We start from the raw sequence: 21,639 nt of genomic DNA on the forward strand, positions 1-21,639 counted from the left end.
AGTGCGTTTAGTGCTTACACGAAACGCGGACGTTTGTCGGACACACATCTTTTGTTTGTGGCGGAAACTGGTTTTACGATACCCGACATTTTTCTGTAGGATATAACACAGTATTTTACAAATTTTCTTTTAGAACATATTTGATCACACAAATATACATCGTAAAACTCTCTGTTTATTGTGAGAACGGTACGAAACACACAAATACATTCACTGAGCAGAATGGAGAGTTTCTTTTGGTGCGTTAAAGAAGGTCGTACATATAGAAACACTCGGCCCTAAAACCTTAAAAAAGTTATCGTTTTCTTACTAATGCATGCATATGTTGGTTTACAGTATGTAATTGCAGGTAGTCGGAGAGGCTTTGTCTGCACACGTGCGTCACTTGCATTTCGATGGTCCGAGAGATTAATATTTAGGCTTATAATGCAGTACGCCTATTTTGTTGGGTTTGTAAAGGTAAAGGTATCCCTGTAAGAGCCCGCGGAAGGCCATAGGATTGTGAGTCGTCGAGGCTCCAATATTTCTTAGACAGTCGGCTCACAGATGGCGGTAAGGTTGTGAGCCTTACGCACCGGCCACCCTTTACCCCCAGGAAGATTCCTGGTACTCATTTCTCTTAGAAGCTCAGACCCCAGTGTCATAGTGCAGATGGAAGGGTTAGGTCAATTGAAAAGTCCAATGAACTAATCGGAAATCGAACCCGCGACCTTCCGTCTTGTAGCATGGTGTCTCAACTACGCTACGTTTTGTCATTTTTATTTCAAAATAATGCAAAAATATGGCTGCATTTAAAGGCAATAAGTAGTCAAACGCCTGTATATAATCGTTTCACATACCAGCAGTCGGTAATAAAACGAACAGGTGTGATTATTCATTGGGCGGTGTTTAAATGTAAAGCCTTTCGAAACGTATTTCATTCAAGAAGTTGAACACGGGATATTTTGTTCTTTAGAAATACGTTTCCGAGATGGTTACTCTAAATTACAATTGATTATCTTACCAAAGTTCAACTTGAGTTCACTAAACTTGTTACTGTCATTAAATTAACCATTCATTAACTTGTTAAATTCGAAATATTTGAAAATAATAAGGCTGAATTAATGAAGAAGTTGTATGCTTGGGAATTGGAAAGTTGTAGTGTAATATAAGTTTAATATCAGAGAGGAGATGTGTCTGAGGGCTCATGTTACAAGGAGAAGAAAAGCAAGACGAGACTAGGCACGGAATATAAACAGATTATATATATATAACATTCCTTAATCCGGGTGGGTCCGCTGTGGGCTCCGTATGGATACACACAATACTCTGCTACGTCACACAGAGCTGCTCTGCAAATATACTGCAGATTACGTATATGCGCGGCTTCCCAATTTTCTATAAGTACAAAGTTAAACTAACGCGATGTATTGTACTAGTAGTACTGCTGCCAGTTTCCCCTCCCTCCATAATATCGCTCTGCCCCAAGTAGGGGGCGAACGCTGTACATGTTTAATACCGCCAGCATTTATGCATGATCATACATAGAGTCATTAAGCTTCTTGGTCAATATCCCCCCTTCCTGTGGGCATGTGTATAGTATGACGAGAAAGTTGCGTACTAGTGCAACTACGCCAATATTTTCAGAGTACTATATTCTGGGCGAAGTGCATTATCCGCTGCAGCTCTGCGAACATTTACATTTGTAAAACATCTCGAATATCCCAAGAGACTACTAAGTCGAATGGATTTTATGTACTGTATGAAACAGAGCGTTTATTGAGAAGTTGACGGTTGCTCAGCTAGTCGAAAGCCGTTTGTTCGCTTGAGCCCAACCCTCTTTTACCCTGACCCACAGCCACAGGACCTGTTATTTTAAGGTATATTTTTGTCATCGTCTCCAGCAGTAGTCAGTACTGAAGAGGAGGGCCCATTTTCATTCCCACGTCAGTGCTCAGCTCTCCGAGATGGCGTTACGCATGTCTCATGCTCTCCATAACAGGCCGCGAAGGCCCAGGGGTGTTAGACAATCGGCTCACAGATGGCGGTGAGGTTGTCAGTCTTACGCGCCGGCCGCGCTTTACTCCTCAAGAATATTCCTGGTACTCCTTTCTGTCAGAGATGGAGACCACCCCTGGGCCATAATGCGTCTCGAAGGATTACGTGAATTGAGAAAATCCAGTGACCTCATCAGAATCGAACCCGCGATCTTCCGACTTGTAGAATAGTGCCCCACCAACTACTCTGTCGCGATCCCCCTTCGTGCGTTCTGCATTTGCATCCCATTCGTCCCCCGTAATTTGGTCTCACCAGTATTTGGTGGAGTGTACAAATTACGAGTATAAAGCTGCTTCCTGTGTCATTTTCCAGATCCTGTTACTTCTCGCATAGGTTGAAGTGCGGTCCTCAGTTACTTTGTTCGTAATGGGTCTGATGCGAGGTTCGTGACCTGAAGAGTCCGTGGTTCTGTGTAAGTTGCAGGTATCCTTGATTGCAGAATCGCACAACATGGCTATGGTTCGAAGTAATGAAGCCGGACCGTGAGCAGTCACAACTCATTTTGATGTCCTGACGTCGCCTCCCGAATGTAAGCATACTAATGGCCGTTCCGCTTCTGTGCCAGCCGAGCGGCGATGTGGAAGTCTCTTGCAGCTAGATCGCTTCTATAAGCAAGGAAGAACGAAATAATTATATTATTAATGATGTATAATTAAAAACGAAAATAGAGGGGCTGCCGTTACACAAGCAAATGTTTTTCATTTATCAGTTCACAGCATCTCTCGGTCCAGACAGGCTATCATCAGGAAGTACGCAAATGGAAACGGACCGCATATAAACTGCAGTTTACTGATAGCCGAGGGGTCTAAGGCATGTACTGTCTTCGCCCGCTCGGAAGCCATGATAGTGGGTTCGAATCCCACACAAGGCATGGATGTTTGGTGAGCATGCGTTTATTCTCTATTTATGTTGTCCTTTGTTTATGTAGAGGCCCTGCGAGGCCTTGCGACGAGCTGATCACCCGTCCAAGGGGTTCTACCGTCTGTAAAATGATCATGAAACGGAGAAATCAGCCCTATGCTCCACAGTAGGAGCGGGAGGAAAGAAATAGCTCCAATTTGTGGTGGAGGTCCTCTGATTATTCTAATTGTTTAGCCGGGAGAGCACAGTCCGTGTAGCGACTAGCTACTGGCTGGACAACCGAGGGGTCGGAGTTCGAGTCCCGGTAGTGTGAAGAATTTTCTCCACCTCGTCCAGACCCACCCAGCCTCCTACCCAATGGGTCCTGGTGGTAAAGCGACCGGGACGTGAAGCTAACCACTCACCTCCAACTAGTGCTGACGTCAAGGAAACGTGGATATATACATCCACTCCCCCCATACGGCTTCATTGGGTAGTGCTTAATTAGCTAAGCACAGGGGTCAACTTTACCTTTTACCTTACCTTTGTTTTGTAGTTGAAATTGGTATTTTTTAAGTCCACGTGACTTCTCCTACCCTGATAATTTAGAAGTGGCAGTCTACGCATGTAAATACCGTGACAGAGCAGCCTTCCTTTGGGGTAAGTGATTGAGTTAGCGTCCATTGTTTATCTTCCGTCAAAATTGCAACACGTTTCACATTCAATACTTCAACACTACATGTTTAGGCCCCAAACGGCCATCTTCAGGTGTTTTTATGTTACAGATATTTTACTAAAACTGTGTTAAAAACTGCTACACTGTTTTAATTCGTGTTAAAATCACACGCTGTAGTCTTCTTTTTAAGTAAAACGAGATAAAATCCTTTAAAATTTCTGTTGCATATTATTTCACCGCACCCGGGGTGTCGTCATTTTCGTAAATGTATCAAGGTGTTTTCTCGGCAGCTTGCCCCTCACGTTCGTGGTCTACTTTCAGTTTTTTTGACTGCCATATGCTCCTGGTTTGTGTGTGCTTTCTCCACAGCGTGTGGTGTTGTCTTTACTAGTAAAGTCAAAAAANAACAGAAATTTTGAAGTATTTTATCTCGTTTTACTTAAAAAGAAGACTACAGTGTAGCAGTTTTTAACTAAGTTTTAATAAAATATCTGTAACATAAAAACACCTGAAGATGGCCGTTTAGGGCCTAAACATGTAGTGTTGAAGTGTAGAATGTAAAAGTGTTGCAGTTTTGAAGGAAGATAAACAATGGACGCTAATTTGAACAATTGCAACGGGATGCTGAAATACAGAATCCTAAGTGATTGAGTGTCATTTGTGAATGCTGTGTTGACTGAGAAATCGGAAAGTGGATGAAGTTGGTGAACAGGTCGGAGGTTCTGAGCGACTTTACACGAAACATTCCGAACTGGAAACCGGGAATGCGGCCCACAATCCACGGGATCGCCGGTGTGAACCGTCACTGAAGCGACTCATTCCCTTCCTCTTCTGTAACATCCGAAGGAGGCTTAATGAATCTTCTGTGGACGACGGCCCTTATTAATATGTAAAACCCCGTGTTAATTTTTCATCGCTTGCGAATTGTTGAAGTACCGTACTTTGCCTGTTATAAGATTCTGTGTGTTGGTTGACTGCCCTGACTGACACTTCGTAATGTTCGTTGCCGTCTCCTACGCCAGAAATTAATCCATTTGCCATTCTTTGCAGTACTAAAGAATAGATACATCAAGTTAATAGTAGTTGTCTGAAAGCCACTCCAAGGGCTGGATTCCTTTCTCATGTTCTGTTGAAACCCCTGCTGCCGTGCTACATTTTGCTCTGTATGTTTAAAGCAGATCTGGTAGTGGCTGTCCGCTAAAGTAGGATTACCCACTTATGTAATTTCTCAGTCATCTTCGTAAGGTGACGGTAGAGTAGTCGATCACAATGGCCGCGCGGTCTAAGACATGAACTCTTCTTCGGCTCGAACACTGGGATCATGGGTTCGAAACCCACTCAAGGCATGGATGTATGTGTGCGTTTAATCTGTGTTTGTGTTCAGGTAGCGACCTTGCGACGGCCTCGTCCCCCTTCAAAGGAGTCTTACCGACTGTGTATAGCATTAAGAAACTGAAAAAGCGGTCAAAGTCTACAAGGGCTGTAGAGTCAGATGGGTGGGTGGGATGGTAAAGTTGTCCCTGTGCTTAACTAATTAAGCACTGCGCCGTGGAGATGTATGGGGGAGTGGATAGATAAATCTGCGTATTCTTGACCTTGACAGTGTGTTGGGTCCTCCCATGTGTATGAAGAGGTAAGCAGTTGGCAATAAAAACATGGCTGCCTCGTTAACTTTTGAGGTGGGGCCGTCCAGTAGCCCGTAATAACATTGGAAACGACAGTAAGCAAAGTTTTAGGCCGCATACGTAATGTTAGCAACGCCTTCACTAAAGCTTTTCGGAGCAGGTAAGGCCATTCAGAATGTGAAGCTGCAAAGAAGACACGTGGAAACTGCACCTTTATGCAGATGCTGTGTGTGAGAAGAGTGCGTACAGTTTACTGAACTCTCTTCACGTGGTTCTGAAGGAATGTTTCGTATCTTCACACAAGAGCAGTACAATCCCTCAGTTTTATTTGACGTGATTGTAAAGTGCACCGTGTAGTGTAGAACACCTAATTCTTAAAGCCTGTCTTGTTTCCTTCTGTCCGGTTTGTAAACGGCATGTCAGCGAAACAGAAAGTGCTAGATGAACAGCGCAAATTCCATGTAGGCGTGTCAGCAGCACAATGATTCATATAGCGAGGTGCAGCAAAGTCTGTGAGGCTGTTTGTGGTAGGCGTGGGAAGGTCCATTCATGACAGACAGACTTTATGGGAAGGCTTACCAGATGTCCCTCAAACAGGCCGTGAAGGCCCATAGGGTTGTGAGACGTCGAGGTTCTCACATCTTCTAGACAATCGATGACGGTGAAGTCAGCCTAACGCGCCGGCCGCCCTTTAACCCCATGAAGATTCGTGGTACTCATTTCTCTTAGAGGCTGAGTAGACCCCATGGCCGTAGTGCGGCTGTAAGAATTAGTTAAATTGCAAAATCCAGTGACCTCTTCGCGAATCGAACCCGCGACCTTCCAGCTTGAACCAACTACGCTACCGCGTGCCCCTTCCTCACATCAGGTTTCACCAAAATACGATAACGGTGCATGAATAGGCATAATAATGAAAAATTCCGCTTTCCGACTTTATGTTGTGGCTCAGTGGCGGATGGCTGATCGGAATTGCTCTGCAGATATTGGTGCCAATTAAAAGAAACTGTTCCAACAATTGAAATATGGCCTCCACATGAGGCATTCTTTTTTGCACTGCAGAGAACGCAAAAAGAAGTAAAATCACAAGCAGAGAGACTTTACATCAGGCATGTCAAACTCAACTTGTACAGAGGGCCACCTCATCCCTATAAATAATAGTCCAGGGCCGCACTTCAAAATAGAAATATGCATTAGATTTTGATACAAGGAAATTTAATTCTATTTATTATTTAGGAATAATTTCAATATAATTACCTAAAGTCACATATCTTACAGTTTTAGAAAGCAAGAGAATGCCATTTTTGACAAGTATCAAACAGCTTTTCAATATGTAAAAAGAGAGATTATGTTAGAAATAGCAAAACATTGAATTTCCTGCAGCCTGCTAATTTATGTCTGCGTGAGACTTCTTGTCTTCTGGTCTGTTGGAAATTGTCTTTACAAAAAATATTTCTACTAAAATGTTAATATTGATTTTAATATCAATTAAGTTACATAAGTCACAGGTCTGCCACACGAAAAGTGCTCACCGCACGAGTTGATGTCTGATAAGCACAAGGGTTTAGTTTGTATCTTCCTCAACTGAAAGTGAATCAACCGACGGTGTTGCGTATAGTCATTTGAACAGTCAGCAGTGAATCACCAATTGTAGCCCACGTACTCCACAGAAGCAGCCCTCTGCCATCTGTCGGAGAAGACAGAAATCATTCCTAGCAGCTCTTCCATTAATCGATCCATTTCTTTGGCCCCTGTGTTGGCCAGCAACGTGCTGAACATTTCAGAACATTCATCCTGAAACCGAATTTCTGTTTCAGATCTGTCGGATGAGAAAAGAGCGTCCTCGTTGGTGGGTCCATCGAGTAATTGTTGCTGGTTTAGCCAGTACCGTCATCTTTGGTTCCGGGTCCCGCGGGAGTTGTGACCACGTTTTTCCGTCACACGACTCGGGACTCATGCTATTCCTCACAGCCTCTTTGAGTGACACGGCCTGGCTACCTATTCGGTAGGCCACGGATTTAAATCTCTACTCTGCTATTCTGACTGAGGTGTTTCGTACTTTTTGTCAGTCAATCCAAGCAGATACCGGCATAGTACCTGAAATTAGGCTAGGGCCGTTTATTTTGGCATCTTTTCTAGTCCATTGCTCTTCATCTTCTTCATCATTGGACGCAGTTTCAGCTTCGAGCGCGTCACAAAGTAAACCCAAGGTAATAAAAACCATCAGATGCGTTTGTTCTTTCTGTACTTGGTGAGAAGGGGTTCCTTTATTTCCTTTTTATTGTTGAAGTACAGAAATTGAATACTTATTGAGCAAAGTGAGGAGCGCGCGGTAGCGCAATTGGTTGAGGCACTGTGCTACAATCCGGAAGGTCGCGGCTTCGGTTCCCGATGTCATTGGATTTTCCAATTTACCTAATCCTTCCAGTCGCACTATGGCCCTGGGGTCGAACCAGGCTCTAACAGAAATGAGTACCAGGATTATTCCTGGGGGTAAAGGGTGGTCGGAGCGTAAGGCCGACAACCTTACTCCCATCTGTGAGCCGATTGTCTAGAAAATGTGGGAGCCTCGACGGCCTGTTACAGGGATAGCTTTACCTTTTTTTTTTCCTATTGCGCAAAGTGTGGTTGAGTTTGGTTCTCTCCATGAGTTAGGTAGGCCTATATTCATTCCTTCCCAGGTGTTATCTGTAAAGTGTTGGAACATCCACAAAGGTTAACGAAAAAAGAAAGTCAGTTTTATTATAATCATGACAAAATAATCACAGGGATATTGGAAATGCCGTGGTTCTGTAAGTAGCCGCCCTTCTATCATGCACGTGGTCGAATGATTAGATTATTTTGGTTTCTTCCCTTGACATGCCCATTTAAAATGCAATGCTGATTCTTTGGTTGTCCCAGATACGCTGATCAATCTGCTATGAACTTCAGGAGGCCTACGTATTACAGTCGATAGCCTCGCAGTATTGATATCGTCAAGAAGACACTGTCCCCTTTCCGTTGTAGCTTTCACCCCAGTAATAAAGTTCCCCTTTCATATACACTTACCGCATTGAGATTCTTCCAGAAAGTTCTCACGTTTTAGCACCCATCTGCCACGGATCAGTGATCTTTGGTATTTTAATACAATCTTCAGTGGAGCAGTTTTGTTAAACATGTCACACAGTGTATGGGATTCTTGTTCTTTATGCCCGCAGTATTTCTCCGTGCGGTCGACGTCAGTTTCTAGGTAACGTAGGATTTTCCGTAGCCTACTTTGAATGGGGATGATGCGTATGATCACTTATAAATCCGACAATTCTCTTGGAACGTCCGTTTCCTGTTACTGTAGCTGTCTGTATCTCCATGCGCGGTGTGTGACTGCGTGCAGCACTAACCCGCAGACCGTAATGGTTACCAGATTGAAGATCTCATGTTCAGCGAACGGCCACAGTTGACATTAGAACTTATCGTGTCCATGTCATTTTAATGCAGTCTAACAAAACCTCTTTCTGCAGATACGTTCTTCCGCGTCCCTTCGCTCTTCATGTCTCTTTTCTGTCCCTTCTCCCTTCGTCGCGTGTACAATCCAAAGTTATCAAACTGTATTAAGTCACATGTAATATTCGTGCATTCAGAACTGCCATTTCCATTGCCTTCAATAATTGATTCAGGCGTTCTCTCCTTAAACAAAAGTATCTACATACATAATCAAGTCACGAAAAGCCCTCGCCGCCACCGAAAGGAAAGGGGTTGGTATACATCAAGAGAGTGCAGTTTTTGAGAAATAAATTTGACATTTTCTTTGCACGTATATTTCACAGAGGAGTACTTGTGTTGTACATACGTAATGATAGAGTATTTTCCCACGCGTTTCAATAATGTAGACCTACATAGAGACATAGTTCTGCTATGTGGTTCCATTGTTAAGATCTTCCAGGACACTGCCCTGTTCTCTTGAGCCTAGCAGCTACTCGGCCACTCCTTAACTTCATAAGCTATGTAGCTGAAATAGAATCGTGTTATCGAATTGTCTTCACATCGATGTGATTTCGTTTGGTGGAATTTGCCCCATTTCGCTACGAACTGCGTGAGACTGGCAGACATTCTTTCGTAGTTTCCTCTTCATTGTTTATTAGTGGAGTTACAGAGGGGAGGAGAGCGCTCCTTCAGAGGCAAGTTACCAAGTTGCGTGATTGAGTGTCGTGTGTTCATACCTTTATTCGAATATAAAGTTTTCCGTGTGCTTAACTAATTAAGCACTACGCCTTGAAGACGTATGGTGGAGTGGATGTATAGATCCACATTTTCTTGACCTCGGCACTAGTTGGAGGTGAGTTGTCAGCTTCACGCCCCGGCCGATTTACCTCCCGGGAATGAACCCCCGGTACCCACTGGATAGGAGATTAGGTGGGCCCCAGATCCAGTCTGGACTACATGGAGAAGTGAAAATTCTTTACCCTACCGGGACCCGAACTCCGACCTCTCGGTCGTCCAGCCGGTAGCCAGTCGCTATACAGACTGCGCTACCTCGACCAGCAAATATTTCCTCGAGGTAAAGCTGCAGGGGCGTGAAGCTAACCACTCACCTGCATCTAGTGCCGAGATCAGGAATGGCGGAACTACACATGTAATCCTCCTTTCGTCTTCATGGCGTGATGCTTAATTAATTTAGCACGGGGACAGCTGTACCCATTACATTTGTAGATATGGGTTCTTTAAAGNCAACCAACTACGCTACCGCGTACCCCCATGCATTAATATATTATAATTATTATACAGAGTGTTCCAAATAGAGTGCGACCATTTTAAATTGCTGTAATTGTGTTGTTAACTGAAAACGATTTAATATATTTCAGTTTCCCAGCATGCCCAGGCACGAGAAGCAAGAGACTGTTGTTTCTGCAAAGAATGGCCCGTATAGTTTTGTGAAGAGTATGGCACAAAAGGCATTTATTTTTGGTGAATCACGTTCATGCTCGAATATTATCCATTGTCCTTTCTTCATCTGAACACCGTTCTCTATCGATTGGGCCCAACTCAGTAGGTTTTAACTGAAGACGGAGACAGAAATCAGTCTCCGAAACGTTGTGTTTTAGAAATAAACAAGACAGTTTTTAGATAAAGACAAGTCGATGGAACGTGCAAAAACATGCTCCGTGTGTAAGGTTCTCTGATTCGATTCACATTTTCCTCTGACATTCTGGGCCACCCTGCACTTTTCCCCTTGCAACTGCACCCTTTCTCCTGGAGGTGTCAATACCACCGAAGGATGTTTTACGTGGTGGGTCACTTTGAAATTGTTTGCGAAACTCGTATTGTACAATGATCACCGATTGTGACTTCGCGAATGAACGCCTTTTGTTGTGGAGTCGCCATTTTCGTTTGCAGCGGTGCCTAGCGGCAGTAAAATACACGTTTGAATGCAGATGGTAGATGAAACTTACTTAGATTTTCTATGTTTTGAAATATATTCGTTTTCGGGTAATAATTAACATACTGTAATTACAGTGATTTCAAATAGTGGCATTCCTTTTAGAAAACCCTATGTTCCTGTCAGCACATTGTTCCAGCAGGTGGAGTTCGGTGTCTGGGACGACTTGTTTCGGCATGTGTGTCATCCCCAGGTCCGGTTTTCAGTTACAATTGTTCTGTAATGTATTAAGCGTAAATATACCTTGTAAGCCAATAGAATCCATCGGTGTTTGCACTACATACGCTGTGTACTATAACGCATCAGTCTTCTTGACCGCGTTTTGAGAGACTAGGAGTTTCGGCCATGATAGCGTTGACATTTTCAGTGTGGGTTTTCATTTGTATGCTTTTTGGCCTGTATTGCTACACCCGTTTTATTAAGGACACCGCAAAAAATCGAAAGATGTGAGATGTAGCGATCTGGGTGGTCACAGTCCCTTCGGAATGATACCGTTCCCAGAAAAAAAAAACCCTGGGTTGTCCTGGCTCATGACATGTACCTCCATCATACTGAATTCACCCAACAGTCTGTTTGGTGTATGGAACAGCTGCAAATATATTGATTGATATGCTTCAGAGATTCTGCACTGAGAGAGTAAGTAGAGTATTCTACGTTTTTAAACGGATCAGCCTATATTTTCAGTGTAACGACATGTATAAGGTGCCACGTTGCTCCCGAATATTCTAATGAAACATCAACACTGCGCTTGAGTGTATTGTATCGTATTTCCTCAAACTGAAAGTTTTTCCACAGATCCAAAATACTCGCGTTTTGTGATAAGAAATAGAATTCAAATTTTTAAACATCGGCTAATGCCCGTATGTGTCGCTGATGGTACGTCACACGTTGTGAAGCAACAGTTGTGAATGCGGTGATGTGCGGGGGCTCATCTGTCGGCTGCCTCACAACTCGTAAAATTCCGGCGGACTGCGCCATGCGTCACACGCACCCCCGCCCTCCCACGTAACCTGTCTTTTTCACTTCCCGCGTTAACCACCATCAAAACCCAGCTGCTTGTGTCTTCATCCCTATTTCTCTAACGTTACCATCATATGGCACTTGTTTTGGGCAAGACACGAAACAATTTAAAACTGAAAAGATGGACGCCAATGAGTTCTTTGCTGTTTTGCTTATGCCATTGGTATGTGTAGCCATTTGTTACCGATACAGCTCCCATATTGCACAGCAGTTTGCGCTCGAGATAAATGCCTAATGCGCAGGTATATTGCTTTTCCACGTATTTCGTAACGCGATATCATCGCCAACGGTAACTTCTGATGAAAGCTGTACTACATCTTAATGGGATATACTCGTTTATTTCTGTAAGATGGGCTGTGTTTGACAAAATTATAGACTTAAATTTGAACTTACATTAAATGAGGATTATTGTGTACCAAAATCAGTCCTAAGGAACTTCAGGACTTAAGACACACTGCCGGGCGGAATGCTACAAAAGACCTCGCACTTGAGGGTTTTTTTCCCCCCTTGACACTTCAGCCCCAGTGGGAATAGGCCTATCTCCATGAACTTCTCCGTTCACTTCGGTTTTTCTAGATCTTACACCTTCGGTAGGACTGCTTGGGCGGGTGATCATCTCGTCGCAAGGCCTGTACCTGTACACAAACACAGAAAAACGCACACACAAACTAAACATCCATACCCTGAGTGGGATTCGAACCCACGATCCCAGTTTCCAAGCAAGCGAAGACAGTACCTGCCTTAGACTGCTCGGCTTGAGGTATTTACCACAGCGTAATCAACGTGACATGGACATAGACGTCTCACACCTGACTAGCAGGAATGTTATATAGAAATACCTGTCTGCTTCATCAACCAGAACGTCGCCGTCGAGTGATTTCGTATTCGAAAAGCCCTTCATTTTTTTACCCAAATGCCCTAAGGGTTTTTGTGAATTTACCCTGACTTCGTTGACAGATAATAGTGGTGGTCCCTTAAAGTAGAGGATGAACACATTTTTCTGCCCTTTTAAAAACTGTCATTCTTAATTGTGTGCTCATTCGATCGTGTAGACTCTGGAATATAGAAAAGACCGTGAAGTAAAAGTGAAGAAGCGTTAAGAAAACTCAGTGGCTTTTAGTCCGCAAGCGAACTATACCGACCGAATGATCGCCGCTTGTCGACAAAGTTAATGCCAACTTTTGCGGATAGAGGCTGTCGCGCGGTCAGCGCAACGAATTCCCACAGCCGTTAATCTCGGTTTTCTACACCGGGGCTGCTACTTTTCCATTCAAGTAGCTCCTCAGTTATCCTCACGAGGCTGAGGGAACCCCGTTCCAGACCCACTACTTCTCACAAAATCTGGTAGCGCCGGGAATCGAACCCGGGAGTTAGGATCTATAGCCAGAAACTCTGACCACTAGACCACAGAGGCGTTCCAAGAAGCGTTAACTAATTACATTTGGGTAGGAGAGTTCTTGAGGAGCTGATAATCATTCATAATCATGGCATACAAACGGGATATTAATAAGGTCCCGAGTTCGAGCCCAGCCGTCACCGTCATACTTAATGTGCGACAGCAGTGAAATCCATGATTGTAATAGTATCCTTGTGGAGGCGGGAGCAGAATTTACGCCCTTAACACAGCTGTCCAGTATAGTACCGTGTAGTACCGTGTAACCGCTCTTACCAGTCGTCTGCTTCCTCCGAGTGTTTGTATATCGTTGAGTTATCGCGTCTCTTGGTTTATAACATCGATAACAAACGAGCAACGAAAGAAACTTAGCGAGGAAACAGTCGAAACACAGTCATGAAAAAAAAATTAAATTATATGCCTCAACAGTTTCCGTAGGAAATTTGTTGTGAAATCAGTTTCCTGCACCATAGGTCTTCTTGTTATTGGCCAAACAGCTGTCTTAAGTGGACAGAAAATTTCTTTTATAAGTGTAATTGAATATTCATGAAAATGGACTTTTTAAAGGCTCTGACCGCAACATGTGGTATTTTGTTTCGTTTGGGCCCTGACTCAGCCGGATGAAACTGAAGTGTATTAGATGGCTGGAGTGGTCCACAAGTATGATTTCAGCTTTCAGCTTATTGCGCGTTTCGAGATGTTGAATCCGACTACGAAGAAGAGCGGATCAAAGCATGGACACTTAAATTACTGAATTGTAGAGCACTATTTTTGCGGTCTCTCCAATTCTGTATGTTCTCGATAAGTTGTGGTTGTGAATATACGGTCATTTCTTTGAAAGTAATAACTAGACGAAGTAAAACTACGAACAATGCCGTTTTCTGGGATGTGTCGCCGTACGGATATTGTGTAAATCGACGTTTCAGAGGAATGTCGGTTCAAACAAGATCTACACGGCGCCACATCCCAGAAGACGGCATTCTTCTTAGTCACCTCCATGAAAACCTCAAATCTTACCAAATAAGACATTAACAAGAAGGGAAGAAGGTAAGGAAAAGTTGTTTTTTCAGTACATTCGTTTTATGTCTAATTTGACGTTTCGGAGATTAGTCGTCAGCTTCACGCACCGGCCGCTTTACCCCCCCAGCACTTTGGAACCCCGATGTCCACTAGATTGGCGACTGGGTGTGCCGCAGAACCAGACTGGGAATCGAACCTCGATACCTCGACCGTCCAACCCGTAGTGTAGTGACTACGGGCCCTGGCATCAATTATTCCGGGCCGCGGTCTCGCAGAGGTTGAGAACCGCTGGTGTAGTCGCTACACTGTCTGGCTTATCCCAGCTCATAGTACATTGTTACGAAAAAAGCATTGCATTGTAGTGTGTATACGAGTACTCTGATAGCAGTGAAGCATTCACAGAATTATGGTAAATATACAGACACTGACATGTTCTGTAATAGGTGACCAGCATCAACAGAGTTCCCGAAGTTGACGTCAAGTGCGATGCACTGCAAACTACACTTTCATCCTTCTTTTATTCAGTCATTTTAGACATTCCACTAATTATAGAAGGAGGGAAATAGAAGTAGGTGAATAAGTAAAGTCATAAAACGAAAGAAGTGCCAAAAAGAGGTAATGAGAAAGAGAAAAGCTCTAAAGTACTAAATAAAGAATCACAGTTCAGTAAATAAATGAACTGAAGTAAGCAAAGAAACAGACACGAAATAAAGAAAGTTTTGTCTTAAGCAGAAGCATCCGTTGTCGAGTTGCTGATTGGAACATTGGGCATCTGAACGCACATGAACTGGTAGAGTGTCCTGAGCAGTGTGACAGCTTCTGTGTTGGCCTGTGTTGACACATACGGCAGGCTTAATTCCGGCCTTGAAGGCCTGTTAACTTGCATAGTGGGACAAATCATGTGGCGACTCCCGAAGTGGGGATCTAATGATCATGATTAGGTCGATTAGCCGCGATAAAAACGTGAACATGAATGCCATGTAGCGGGCTGTAATCCGTGGTACAGTGAGATCTGCGCTTCGCTGCTGTGCCCATCGCGGCTAGCGTTTGCGTGTGCCTATTGCTTTCTTTCATGTTCTGCGCCTTCCGAGCCGCACGATTGACAGCAAAACCCAAACCAAAAGTTCTGGGAAAAAATTATGGCTCGTGTTTCTGTCAAATGCTTCACTTTATGTAGAGAGGCTGGCAGTAAGAAGAAAGTAATACTTAATTATAACGTACAGTTTATCGTAGCTTGAAAACACTTTGAGTGTTCGTCGCCCTCAGCTTCTGATATAGATTGTTACATCGATATTAGAAAGTGTATAGATTCTGCTCTCAGTCTACGGTGGGAACGAAAATCGCCTTATGCGAGGTCTCATGGAACGTACAGAACATTTGTTCCGTAAGGCTGCCTGCTTAAGGTATAACGCCCTCGCTTCAATATTACAGACAACGTTTAGTGATTCTTTCTGTGCATAGTTTTCACTGGTAAGCCTCGAAGGTTCACACAGAGTTAAACTTGTCACACATAGCCTCAGTGTTTCAAATCGTCACTGTGTTTGTAGTTACTAACACGTAAAATATGTCTTATGGACCTGTAGAGTTTGTAGATGCGTTTTATGGTCGATGTCCAGAACGAAACAGAGCTACGCAGGGAGAGATTCGTCATCCTTAAGGAGTTCAGTATGTGACCTGTTATAACCGAGTGAGATTTTGATAGTGACGTCAAACAAACCTAATCACCAAATATAGAATCAATAATTATTGATCGATCAATTCCGACCAGTTCTGACATCAAATTGTCACGTGTAAGGGGTAGCGTGACTAATAATTATTCCAATGTACTTAGTTCTTAAATGAAAATTAAAAACTAAAAATAAGTTAATTTAAGGCATTTAAAAATATTATGAACGAAATCAACCTATTTCTTGACGATTTTTCCGAAAATTCTTTGACAATTTCATGTAAATATAACAAATTACTCATTTGTGTTAGAGGTTGAGTCGATCCCAGGACTATAGTGCGGCTGGAAGGATTAGGTCAATTGAAAAATCCAATGACCACATCGGGAACTGAACCCCCGACCTTCCGGCTTGTAGCACGGTGTCTCAACCAACTACGCTACCGTTTGCGCCCTTGGAAGGATGATAACTGAAAGGATTAGGAAAGAAACGGTTGTCATTTGAGTGCAAAGGAAAGTTCAAGTAATCTGTTGAAGAAGTACATTAAGCACATGATCGCCAAAAGGTAAAACTGGGGAGAATTTTATGATTACTGGCCCGTTACATGGATAGCTTTACCTTTACATATTTAACGACGCTGTCACTATGCAATGCTCTTGAATATATAAATCTCTGATATGAGCTGCTCGTTAGAGAAATCGAATAACAAGAAGATTTTAAATTATAAACAGAAAATTCTGTGGAATTAACAGATTATTAGTCACGCTACCCCTTACACGTGACAATTTGATGTCAGAACTGGTCGGAATTGATCGATTAGGACGAATTGCTGGATTTACGATCGCATCGTGTACCATATCACGCATTATGGAGATGGAAGTGCTGCTGGCCAGAATGGACGCAAATACAGAAGCCAACCAAGAAAATTTGCTGGCAATGATGGAAGCCAAAATAGACGCCAATAGGGAAGCTCTTCGAGAAGGAGTGATGAAAGCCAACCAAGAAAAAACAGAAGCCGAGCGAGAACACATGCAACAAGTGATGACCAAAGCAGAAACCGACCGAGAGGAACTGATGACCAGGATGGACGCCAACACTTAATAAAAATAACAAGTAAAACATAGAGAACAGCGAGAGACTCGTAATTGTAGGGCTGCGATGTTATGCTTAATTGCAGTTACTTTGAAGGACATACTTGTAAGTTCGTATTCCGTGTTTTTCCAAATTACGAGACTGTTTCTTTGCAGAATGCCTATTCATTTTACGGAATGTCTTCAAGAAAAGTCGCCCTTTCAATAGAACATGACAAATGTTGATGTTACTTAATGAGAACACAGAACATTGATGAATGTCGCCGAGAAACAGTGAATCGAGCAGTAAGCCTGCAAGATATTGATGTCAGCGCAGCGTATTGTGTTGTTCTACTTGGTGCAAGACCACAAGTTTAGTTTCTTTAATTCACTTCACCAAGAAGAATGTGTATATTTCCCTACCTCTGACCTTTCATTTCCTATTCTCTTCACGAATGCTTTATAATATTATCGTATAATAATATATGAAATTTATTCGAACGGAAATCCTGTGCTTCTCCCCCCNCCAAACAAAACCGGAACTTGCTTATTGTGTTTCGACTTGAGCAATTTACTCACAATGGAACATGATATTACGGGAAAATAATGACGAGAGATTACTTGTCTATAATGTTCTGGTTGTTGAATAAATGGAAATGAAATGTTGAATACAAGAGTTCTCTACATTCAGGCTGCGGTTGCAACATAAATGAACTCTTCATAATCCTTTTCTTTATTTTACTTCTTTTTTGTGTGTGGAATTTTGCATGCACAGTACCTGTACTGGATATAGTTTTGAAGTGTAAGACATTGTGTGCTTCACCGTAGCCCGTACCAGCGTGTCCTAAACTTTCCGACTGCGTGTCTCTCTCGGGACCGGCTCTGTGGTCTAGTTTTTGGCTACAGATCTAGAGGTCCGGGTTCGATTCCGGGCGCTGCCAGATTTTCTGAGAAGTAGTGGGTCTGAAACGGGGTCCACTCAGCCTCGTGAAGATAATTGAGTAGTTATTTCAAGGAAATAGCGGCTCCGGTCTAGAAAGCCAAAATTAACGGCCGTGGGGATTCGTTGCGCTGACCACGCGACACCCTATAACCGCAAAAGTTGGCACTAAACTTCTCCGACAAGCGACGGTCGCTCGGTCGGTATAGTTCGCTTGCGAACTAAAACCACGGAGTTTGTATCTGTCTTGGTTATGACACTGACAAAACGGGTAAGGTAACGCTGAAGTTGGCGATGAGCTTAATTAATTAAGCATTATTCAATCAAGATGTATGCGGGAATTGAGGTACGAGTATCACTCTTGACCTCGGCAGTGGCTGGAGGTGAGTGGCCAGCTTCATGCCCCGGTCGCTATACCCGCAAGGGAAAGAGCGCACCATACCCAATGTATAGAAGGTTGGGTGAGCCTCAGGCCCGTTCTGGACGCTGTGGAGTGGAGAAAAATCGCTTGTCTCTGCAGGGTATCGAACCACGGTTGCCAAGTTTATAGTCCGTGGCTGTGCCGACTGAGCAGAACAGGTCATGGGAATAAAGGGATCAGTTTCGGAAATACCTGTATACTTCATACCCTACTCTTCTGCCTGTATGTGAAAGTTACTAGGAACTGCGAATTAGTTTCTAATAGGACCGCTTATACTGTTTACCTTGTGCTTTCCGTCTAAAACACTAGTGTGTGGGTTTCAAGCGAACTTTTCTCAAGTATTTAAATATGATCTGAGATATTACTAGGTCTCTCTTAATTTCATAGTGTTCTGCTACGTTAGGAGCATACATAAAGTCAAAATTTATTTCCACTGTCTAATTTATAATGTTTAGCATATAAAAGCGTTTAATGTAGAACTTCAGGCATATGCATGTGTGCCGCATTTCAAATTCTCTAACGGTTCAGTAGTTACTGCCATGAACCCTGAAGTTAAGTATACATTTCACGATACTGCCTCGTTGTTTACAATCTACAAAAGAATTTCCATAACAGAAATTGTATATTTGACGGAATACCCTTTAGACCTACAGCACATTTGAAGACTTCGCATTAAGTGGAGCCGATCTCGTTCCCGCCTTAGAATTTCGAACGATCCTCATTGCACCAAGTTTCATGAAGATCTGTCACCTCAAAAGTTAACAGGAGACAAACACATAGATATGGTATCCTGTCATAATTGTGCGGTTCCGTATGAAAGGAAGGAAAAGTAGACTGTAAATCACAGATTTGAGAAATAGTTTCTGTGGTTCTTGACTTTCCAGTAGGCTAGCCAATGGTGTTCAGCATTACAAAACTTCCTGCATTGTTACCATTGTTACGTTCATGATAGTGCGTTTGAAATTTTCTAAAATTTGATTTCGATTTTATTTATTGTTTTGTATGGTCGAAGGTAGCAGAGACTGCTGTATCGATCTACGGCAAACAGTACAGATACTCTCGCATGAGAGGTGTATGCCTTAAGTCCCTTGCTCCTGGCATTGCAGTAGGCAGGCCAAGCTGACAAACACCTTGTCATATTGTTTTGGTAACCTGTAATATGTATCTGAGATCCTCACGGCGGTGGCCGTGAAGATAGTTGTCCTGTGGGATGTACTGTCGTGTAGTGTGATGAGTACCAAGGCGTCTAGGGAATCTGATGCATCATCTCCCTTCCATCTCGTTGGCGCCCAGTAAGAGCCACCGTCCCATATCGGCTCTCACGCAGTCCGTTTCCTGTCCGTCCTTCCCTCTCACCGTTTGTACCTACTCCCTGTGTGACGGAAATCATGAACGGTGGTGAATGGAAGCTGATGAAGATGTAGGTAGTACCCCCCCCCCCGAAAGAATAGGACTCTTTGACAAAAAATAATAAAACAATAAAAGTTGACAAGGGCTGATACCTCGGGCACATTTCAAGAGACTGTTTTGGTTATTCGTGTGGTGGGGTGAGACTGAGTCCACTTGGTTCGTCGCCGTCTATTGAGCCTTTTGTACCATCCACGGTTGATGATGAGTATGGAGCAGTTGATGGAATGAGAACTGTGAGGGGACACCGGAGTACTCGGAGAAAGCCTGTCTCACTGCTACTTTGTCTACCACAGAACCCACATGACCGGACCTGGAATTGAACGCAGACCTCCACTGTGGAAAGCCAGCGATTAACCGCCTGAGCTGTGGCACAGCCAAAAAAATAACATTGATGCATTTTATTTTTACAGCCATTGCCTTCTGCTGTCACATTTTCAGCTTTTTGGAAAGACGCAGAAGAAATAGCCTTACTGAAAGCCGATAAGGACCCAAAATTCTCTTCAAATTTTACGCCCAATAAACCTCTTATCCAAGATATCGAACTGCACGATGTCATTTCCCAGAAGGAAGTAATTAATTTTATTTTTACTCTTGTTGAAGCCCCACGAATGAGTTGTTAACCGTTGAAAAGACCTCGGACACCAAATAAATTGAGAGCAAAGGGGGTCATTGTTTTAATGACATGTCTTATGTATAACCTGGAGGTGGTTAAGGTACTTGCGAACGATATGTGGGAACAAGCACGGGCCTCATATTGATAATTTTAGCAGAAAACAATCATTCCCTGGCCAAAGTGAAATCTTTCGAACCTCTTAGAGAAACCGTCCGTCCCTCCCCTGTGCCAGTTATTATAATAGAAGGTTTTGCAGCACCCAAAAGCGAGTTATGAACACTTCTGTGGACTGAGGCAAGTAAGGCGGAATCTAGCCATTTGAACTTTTTCTTTATCTGTGACCATTTTAATTTCAAGGTGTGTACATTTTCATTGCCTGTGGTAAGTTCGCCGAAGCAAATTGAACTCTTGGTAACCGCTGCTGTGAGAACCCGTGATCCTCCTCACAAGTAAAACTTTCTACCCATCTTCCTGAACCTGTGTAACAATCCGAAAGCCGTATAGAGGGGGGGGGGGTTCGTTAGCTTCGTGAATGGGTGATGCCGTTACCGGAAACACGTGTTACATAATTGTGCTGACACTAGGAACTCGCACATGAAATCATGCTCTGAGAGAGATCTGAACTCGTGAATTAAAGAGTTCTGTCTTATTTTTAAATGTTGGATTCTGGAAGATGATGAAATAACAGTTGATGGCTTTGCTTCCAGCAGTGGCTTGTATTCACCTCTTGCATTATGTGTTGATGAAACAAAGGATAGGACGTCTTTCAGGTACTATCTTACCCTTGTCCAGGGGTGTGGGAGTATAGAATTACTTTATACCTGGCTGGAAGTTAATAACCGTCCAAAATTAATGGGTCTGGTTTCTCATTTGCGTGGAATGACGATGTTATTAACAGAAATGCTGTTCGCCGGCCTCCCGTCCCAAGGGCGGCAGCTGCTGTTCTCTTTGCATCGCGCAGAATGCAGTTACTCTCGTGAGCGTTCAGCAGTGTCCTTTCCTCAGCTGCTTACGACATTCATATTAAATCGATCGTCAGGCGTCTGTTTAGATCTTCCGCGATATTTTATTATTTCTCAATGCGTTTTATTGGTCATTATTTCAGTAAACAAGGAAATTAAATTTCCATTTCTTAGAACAAATTCGCAGTTCTTATAATAATGTTCACGTTCTTTAATTTGAGTCCAGGGTCCGTGCTTCAAATTACAGCTCCACTGCTTTTAGGACGGCACGCAATCTTTGATTTTCCTTTATTCGTAATGGAAAGTTAGCTTTTGATTTACGCGGTTTTTCATAATCGCTCTATCACGTAAAGGGGACACGCGGTAACGTAGTTGGTTGAGGCACTGTGCCACAAACCGGAAAGCCGCGGATTCGAGTCCCGGCTAGGTGGATTTCTTCAGTTTACCTAATGCTTCCAGCCTCACTATGGCCCTCGGGTAGACTCAGCCTCTAACAGAAATGAGTACCACGAATCTTTCTGGGAGGGGAGGGAGGTGG

At 43.3% G+C, this 21,639-nt stretch overlaps 1 protein-coding gene across 4 annotated transcripts in view; it reads left to right on the plus strand.

Annotated features, from left to right (window-relative positions):
- The window catches only part of LOC111864968 (protein bric-a-brac 1), a 346,096-nt gene that overhangs the window by 284,462 nt on the left and 39,995 nt on the right, over positions 1 to 21,639 (plus strand). The gene's annotated exons all lie outside the window — the stretch shown is intronic.

The sequence above is a fragment of the Cryptotermes secundus genome, unplaced genomic scaffold (assembly GCF_002891405.2).
Source record: "Cryptotermes secundus unplaced genomic scaffold, Csec_1.0 scaffold2380, whole genome shotgun sequence".
Classification (NCBI taxonomy): Eukaryota; Metazoa; Arthropoda; class Insecta; order Blattodea; family Kalotermitidae; genus Cryptotermes; species Cryptotermes secundus.